The sequence below is a fragment of the Pseudorasbora parva genome, chromosome 13 (genome assembly GCF_024679245.1).
Source record: "Pseudorasbora parva isolate DD20220531a chromosome 13, ASM2467924v1, whole genome shotgun sequence".
NCBI classification, from domain to species: domain Eukaryota; kingdom Metazoa; phylum Chordata; class Actinopteri; order Cypriniformes; family Gobionidae; genus Pseudorasbora; species Pseudorasbora parva.
The window spans coordinates 38023039-38031506 of record NC_090184.1 but is presented as its reverse complement, the minus strand read 5'-3'; the positions used below and the strand labels follow the sequence as shown (position 1 = coordinate 38031506).

At 37.2% G+C, this 8468-nt stretch overlaps 1 long non-coding RNA gene across 3 annotated transcripts; it reads right to left on the bottom strand.

The window, feature by feature from the left end:
• Positions 1 to 383: 383 nt before the first annotated feature.
• Positions 384 to 7352, bottom strand: LOC137038286 (uncharacterized). 3 transcript variants are annotated; one of them, XR_010897445.1, is made up of 4 exons: positions 7295 to 7352; positions 6179 to 6243; positions 5587 to 5668; positions 384 to 1521 (listed from the first exon to the last, which is right to left on the bottom strand). It is a non-coding gene; the product is annotated as an uncharacterized lncRNA (long non-coding RNA). The 3 variants fall into 3 exon arrangements; XR_010897446.1 differs by lacking the exon at positions 7295 to 7352 and adding an exon at positions 6779 to 6825; XR_010897444.1 differs by lacking the exon at positions 7295 to 7352 and having other exon boundaries at positions 6179 to 6356.
• Between the last annotated feature and the right edge of the window lie 1116 nt (positions 7353 to 8468).

The window sequence follows — 8468 nt, the reverse complement described above, 5'->3', positions numbered from 1 at the left end:
GAGAAAATGTATTAGGATTTGTAAACTTGTAGTTTTCTTTTCTCTCACAAACACAACAGTTACATTTGTATTAATCCTATTCTACAAATCACAAATTAATAAAATCGTGGGCTCATTTTTTCCATCAAGGGGGAAAAAAATCATACTCACGATCTCACATCATCTAACAAGTAAAATTTGTCCATGGCTTCACACTTTTGATACATGTGTGCACCAAACGCAGAATAAAGATACGGTCACACTACACTTTACATTACATTGACGAGAAACCTTTGTATTAAAGTCAAGTAGATTTTTTTTAATATTTTGAATATATTGTTTTTAAATGTTGAATTCATGTTTATATAAAGACTCTGCAGAGCATGAAGTCATATCATGTTTTTATCATTTGTTAATTTGTAGAATAGGACTTGTGCACCACCAGAAAATAATTTGAAAAGGTTTAACTGTTGTGTTCTTTGTAAGAGAAAGAAAAGTTTGCAACTTCTAAAAAAAACTTTTTTTCTGACTTTATGGGTGCTTTCACACCTGCCTCATTTAGTTCAGTTGAATTGTACTAGAGTTCGTTTTCCTCTTTGGTGCGGTTCGTTTGGTGAAAGCAGCAATCGCACTCGGGTGCGCACCAAAAGCGGACTAAACAAGCGTACCGAGACCTCCTTGAAGAGCTGGTCTCGGTGCGCTTTCAAACGAACTCTGGAGCGGTTAGCTGGTGGTGAGAACGTGATCCGACCTCGAACAGAACCAACGGCAAAAGTACTGATAATATTTTGACTACACCAGCTGCCATAGTAAGCTGTGCTGACATTATGTGCATGACATTATTACCTGATAGATCGTTGGAAATATTTTCGGAATGAGCGTGTCAGAGTTAAGAATAATTAATGCACGCCTCTGATTGAAGTGACGAGTGATGTGCGCTCGCCGTCTGCAGTACGTTGTTTTCAAGTCGCATCCGCGCTTCATTATAGAAAGGTATTGTTTGCATACTGTGGTTAATACACAATATGTAGTAGATTATGGCCAGGGACAAAACCTGCCCGCAGTCGTCTCTCTATAGTGTTATAGTTTGCTGGCTTTTCCTCTTCTGTTGAAATTTTCCCACAAAGTAAATTCTGACCAATCGAAAAGCAGTTTAGGTAATGCACCATGGCCAATGAGTGATGTGGATGTTGTCACGTGTTTCAACTGGTTCGGACCAAAGCAATCAGTGTGGTGTGAAAAGGAACCAAAAAAGCTGTAAAATGCAACAATGTATTATTTAATTGTTTGGCCTTGGTTTGGACCAAATTAACTGAACAAGAGATGTGAAAGCACCCTAAGTGCACTGATGTGTGACTATTCTTTACAACTACAAATCCCACTGTCACAGGTGTTCAGTTTTTCTATAATAATACCCTCACAAAACAGGGTATTGATCAGCCATCCATGCAAAAGCAGAGGTCAGTGTGGTGGACTGTTGGTACATCTGTCCAGGCCAACATTTGATGTCTTCATGCCTTCAACTGGGGATTCCCAGAGAACCTGTAACAAAAAAAGTACAGTTCAAAATCCATTGTACATACTCATTACAAAGTATTGAATCTGGTAACACAAATTATCATACAAGGTTCAATTTAACTTTAGCTCAATATACAATATTTGCAGCATAATATTGCACAAAAGGCACGGTTTTGTCTTGCACTCTGAATATTCCATTAATTTTGGCAATTTGTGACAAGCCCAGTGACATTGTCACATTTTCTTCTCTATTTAATTTTTATACAAAATGAATGATTAATGTAAAATATAAATAATTGATGCATTAACTAAATTGGAAAAATATTAGGGATGTCACAATTCTCAATATAATATTGAACCATTCGGTACGACACCCTTGGATCAGTAGGCGCTTATGTATTGCATTAATTTCTATGCATTTTATTTCTCTCTGAATTGGCTCTTTTGTGTGCCAATAGGTCTATGCTGATATGAGTAAAATATCCAATGACGATGCACTAAAGTTAGGGGGTGTTTAGCCACGGATGCAATGTTGGTGTCTTAGAGCGGTGAAGTGATGCTGGAGGGCGCACCACCATCTTTTAAACCTGTGGTGTGGGTGGGGTGTGCGATATAAAGTTAAAGAGTTAGTTCACCCAAAATTAACCCAAAAACCCAATAAATTCTGTCATAATTCCTCATGTGGTTGGACACCGGTCAGACCTCCGTTCATCTTCACACACAGATGAAGATATTAGTGTTGTAATCCGATGATTTGATTTGATTTAATGGTTTATTTGAAAGGGGACAGTGCAATTTCATAAAACACATGAACAAGCATGGTTAAAAAAGCCAGAATTAGTCAAAAGGCTATTTTTCATCTGTAGTCCCCTGGCCAAGATATAAAAAAAAGCAATTAAATACATATTAAAATATGTATCAGATTGCTCAGAAAGGCCTTCATTGACACCAATGTCATTTCCTCTCTCAAGACCCATAAAGGCACTAAAGACGTCGTTACAAAGCCCATCTCACTACAGCGGCTCTATAATCATTTTATGATAGTAAAGTAGTAAGTAAGGTAGAACTTTTTCAAAGTTCAGGAACTTTGGTTGAGCTCACGCAGCATTTTATTTCAACTGCACGTTCGTCTCAGCCATCTTACGTGCAATGTCTGTAATAGCTGATAATAATATACATTGTCATTTTAAATCTAGCTTTACAAGCTTTCTGAATATGCTGCTGAATCTGCATATTAGTGCTCTTTTCTGTCATAACAAGCAAAAGCAGCACAGCTTGAATCTCTTCCATACTTGTTATTAATTTTTTTTCACCATGTAAACGACCTGACCGATTACTTTTAAGTGTGCGTTCTTACATGACGTGACAGCGCGCGCCGAGCTCACGTTGACAAGAGAGGATAGTTAATTTTTCTGAGGGGTAAACATTTTATTTCGTAAGTTATGAAGATAATGTTGGAGTAATGACACAGCGTATATTGCCCCAGGCAGTTTTTACTTTAAATGATGTTTCTTAAAAAACTAAGTTCGGGAGAAGCACGTTCAAATGATCTACCTAATCATGATGTCATTCCAACCAGCTGTCAACAATCAGTAATCAACATGTCTACCAATCAGCTCAAGTGGAGGATCACATAAATACCCAGTCAACTCACCAACGTTCCTTGACAAAGTTTGCAGCATCCCTCCACCACCCCTTCTACCTCACACGCACCTGGTTAACTTTCCTAACCAGAAATACGGGGGGAGTACTCTGGGTTCGGGCCAAATACCGAGCTCGGAGCCCTCTCCTCGGACAGCACACCAAATACGCATACCATTTATTCTATCTGAATTATTTGTAAGTGTGAACTCGTGAACTGCGCCTGACAGAAGATTTTTTTTTCTGAGATGAGTATTACACTTTACGACAAATAAATAGCTATAAATAATACTGTATTAGTCCTGGTGGCCGTTAAGAGTTGCTATGGCTTCAGTTAACACACTCCAGCTGCTGGAGAAAACAGCGTTGACATTTTTGATGTGGCAGACAAACTGCATGTGACAAAATGATTGCGATTGAAAGTCATCACATGTAAACACCAGATTGGTTTAGATAACGTTCAGTAAACAGTCCACTAAATCTTTCAATCGGTACACACAAAAATTATTTCTATCCGACACTGATGGAGGAGCAGTCGCGCAGTAGGTTACATCACCAGACTAATTTGCCTAATCTTCTCGGAACTTTAGATCGCAGTCGAAACGCAGACAGCTGCAGGTTTGGGGGGGAGAAAAGTTCCTGTAAAAAAGTACCTGGTACAAATTGTTCCGGGTAATTTTGGTGGAAACGGGGCTTAAGAGTGTGTCATCTTTCTCGACTGTATGGAGTTCACTTAAGGCATATACAGACTATCTGCTTGGATACTCATCAAGATGGACATGTTGACATACTTCTTGTGCGAGTTTGTCCGTTTAAACGCAAGACTTGTAAGAGAACTCAATATTTGAGACGTGCTGTGAGACGTGCGGGCTCTCGGATGATGCACAGAGACAGATCTTCTCAAAGCGCGCGTGAGTTCTCATTCGCGTCTTCTGGCTCTACACGCGGGTGATGAAGGTGAAAATGACTTTTTTCTTTTATTATCACTGTTGTTGTAGTGTATAACTGAGGATCCAGTACGTGTATCCATCGACAGCATAATTTAATAAACAAAGCATAATTTTCGAGTTATAACCCATATTATATAGTTCGGCCATATTGTTTTGGTGATGAAAGTCTTTTGGCAGAAAGCTGAAAATTTGGTGCATCCCTACTAAATAATGACTTCTATAGTGATGGGCGATTTTAAAACACTTCTTCCTGAAGCATCCGAGCATATCGATTCATGATTCGGATTGCGTGTCAAACCGCCAAACTGCTGAAATCACGTGACTTTGATGATCCGAATCATGATTCGATAGTGATTCATAACGGTTCGAAGCTTAAGGAAACGGTGTTTTGAAATCAGCCATCACTATACAAGTCGTTATTTTGCTTTTTTTTGCGGACAAAAACTATTCTCATCGCTTCATAAAATTAGTGTAGAACCACTGTAGTGAGATTTTTCATTTTTGGGTGAACTAACCCATTAAATTCATATAACAAGATTATAACAGATAATTCCATTAGATTTTGAAAAATGTAATTCAATTTTGTGGAAAAGTTTTCCTTAATTTAAGTTCGTTCAATAGCTTTGTTTTTGAGTGTATTTTCCAGACTAACAATGTAACATTAAACCTATCAAAATAAATTAAAGGGATAGTTCTCCCAAAAATGAAAATGTGATGTTTATCTGCTTACCCGCAGGGCATCTGAGATGTAGGTGTGTTTGTTTTTTCAGTAGAACTCAAATGAAGATTTTTAACTCAAATGAAGATTTTTAACTCAACTGTTGCTCGTATAATGCATGTCAATAGGGTGTATTGACATGCATTATATGAGCGATATTAATCTATATTAAACCATGTGGTTTGTGGCTACACATCGAAACGATCGGTTTCTGTGATAAACACAACTGTATTTGTTATTTTTTTTACCTCATATAAGACGAATCTCATTTAGGATGAGTAGGTCAAAATCCCAGCGCAAACGTAGATGCCTCATTCGACCGATCCATCGAGGCACTAATAAGGCATATATCTATGATCGCACCGGGTTTTGACCTTCTTAGATGGAACTAATGGCGTTGGGAATACTAGATGAGATTCGTCTGATATGAGGTAAAAAAATAACACAAATACTGGTGTGTTTCTCACAGAAAGTGATCGTTTTGTGTTTTAAGACATCAATGTGTCGCCACGAGCCGCTGTGTTTAATATGGATTCGTATGTCTGTGTGTGTTTTACTCTCATAGAAATACACCCCATTGACATGCATTATATGACCAACGGCTGAGTTAAAAATCTTCATTTGTGTTCTACTGAAGAAATAAACACACCTACATCTCGGAAGCCCAGCAGATAAACAGCACAGTCTAATTTTTTGAGTGAACTATACCTTTAATACAGATTGAAGCCTGTTGTTTTCAGTCTTTTGATCTGGGATACTGGCAGCTATTGGGGATCTCACCATCTTCATGTACTAATTGTAGATGTCATCAAGGCCTTGTCCTGAAGAATCTCAGCACCAAACGCTGGGCTTTATATCTGATCTGGTAATAAGAGCACAGCAATAACTGTAAGAACTCTAATGATATCTTTACCCTCTGACACTGTATTGTTATATAATTCAAACATTTTAGAGGCTAATAGTATGAGCAGTGAGTACGCTGAAAAATAACTTAAATGCCTAAAGTTGTTGACCGCCTGAACCATAGTCAGCATTTAAAGTATTTAAGTATTTAGTAAAAGTATTAAAAATTTATCAGTAAAATATACATACAAATAGTGGGGCACTGTAGTATGGTGTCTCGGAAATGTAACTCAAAACAGACCAAGAGAAAATATATTAATATTAATGACCATAACATCCTGTTATCATAATAGTTGATCATAAATACAAACTATAACAAATTACATTTGTCACCTTGTCTAATTTTGCTGATTATTTTACCCTAAAGGCGTTTCAGACGGTCTTACTGTAACAACATGGAGTTAATGTTTTTAAAATGTACAGAACCCCAACTTTTGAACAGTAGTATAATTTTTGAGGTTTTGCTTACCAGTCATCTAGTTTTTAGCCTGAGATTTTCTTCAACAGGAGTGCAGGCCATCAGCATGGAAGAATCTAGGAACATAAACAGTTTATCACAGAGCCTATATAATGTCAGGCTTATTAGAAGGAAACAAGCTAGAGCAGAGGTGAAATGCAGATAAGAGAAGTAGAATATACATAGTATACATACAATAATTTCTTAACATAATTTGTTTTAGGCTTACTTCATTTTACATTGCTCAGTGTTACTTATGTGTGGTTGTCAGAACCTTGCAAACTGTAATAAAAAATAATTTTGCAAAAGAAAATAACATGCATAGTGATGTAGGTAAAATATGTTGTATGGTAACACTTTGGTAAGGGAAACATTCACTTAACTTTTGCCTCAAATTCATAATTTACTGCTTAATAGATAGTAAGGTAGTTGTTGTAGCGTTTAAGTTTAGTTAGATACCAGGAAGAATTTAGGGATGTTGTAGTATAAGGTCATGCATTAATATGTGCTTAATAATACTAATAAACAGCAAATGTGCAAGCTAAGAATTGTTCACCTTACTAAAGTGTTACCTTTTGTAGAAAAAATACTAAAGATCTAATGAGATTTTACCTTTCTCTGTCAGCAGCCCATGAGACCATCCTTTGCCTCCGTTGTTGTATTGTTATTTTTTTTACTGAAATCACAGGGGGAAAAAATGAACGTAATTGGTATTAAATAATTAAACATTAAATGTAATTTTTTTTTTTTTTTTTACCGTTAAAGAACATTTCATTTGATTTTGGCGTTTCCTGTAATAACATTAACAGTAACTTATAGTGAAGTTAGGTTAAATAAATTAGCTCACTTCCAATAACCCATTGACAGACTACCAGCAAACCTAAAAAAAACTATCAAAGCCTCTCTTCTGCACATAAAGACGTGATTAAAAACTCACTTTCATTAGAGCTAAAGTATATTAGCAAACTGCTAATAAAAAACGGTTGAGATGCTAACGGACTTTTTCAAAGACACTGAACAATTTTAATAAAGTAAATATTCGACAGAAGCGTGTCAGTTACAGTAAGAAACGTGTACGGAACAGTTTTATATTATTTGTGTAATGTTTAGGGACTAAAGTAAACTTACCTGAAAGCAGCGAAAATAACAGGAGCGTGTCCGTTACTGTGCTGTTGCTGGCTTGCTGCATACCCCGGCCCGTTTCCATGGTAACTTCCACTGTTTGAATGTTCAACGCGCACGCCCGTCAAAGTCACGCAGCACCATTACATAAATAAAGACGTACATTACCAATTTAATGAACAGTCAGTTTATTTATCAAATGATGACAAATGTTCAGACAGTTTGGCAACTCAAAAAACTTTGGCACATGAGAGTATGCACCATTTCTGACTAAAAACTGTGAGGAATTCTTGGAGTGAAAACTGCGATTACAAACTGCCTGTTTTTTTTTTCTGGTTTCCTCAAGTGAAAATTTACCTAAATCCCACAGATGGCGTCGCGTCGCGTCGTCTTTTCTCGGGTTGGTGGCAAAGAGATGAATGGGCATCATGAGCAAACAACAGATAAACACAGCATCGGCCTCCAGTAATTGGGCCGACCCAAAGCCGACGAGCTGGAAATAAAGCGATATTCGCCTATGCCTGGCCGATACTTATTCGATGTTATGATTTGGAGGCCGACGTCCGCTCTGGGGCCGACGTCGGCCAGACGTATGTGTGCTATCTGGGAGCATGTGCAATGCTGCTCAAAACGCCATGTTCTTCACCAAATGAATGAGAAGGATTTTTATCTAAACAAAGGGCTATGGGATTGTAAAATTAGTCGATGTTATTTATAATTTAATTACATTAGGCTACTTATTTAATAACCAAATATAACATGTAATACAACACGAACGCCGCCTCAGATCTGTTATTCAGAATTTGTGGACGCACTTGCAAGAGCAACGTGCTGAAACCGAAACGTCACCTAAACCCAGTTAATTCAAAACGATTTATTAAAATATTGTTTTCATTAATGTTATGTAATGTGACAGTCCCAATCATAGTTATTATTAGTCGCGCGTTGCTGTTTGAACTGCGCGAGCTGAAGCGGATGCGCTGAATCAACACTGGTAAGTTACACTGAAACTTTACTAGCACGTTATTTAACTCAACAAAAAGCTTCCTATATGAGATTAATCAGATTTATATTAAGTTAACAAAATATTACAAATTATATATCTTCACAAAATGATGCGAATGGACAAGTGAACTTGAATTGAGTTGCTGATATTCATATTCAGAATGGGAGACGCGTG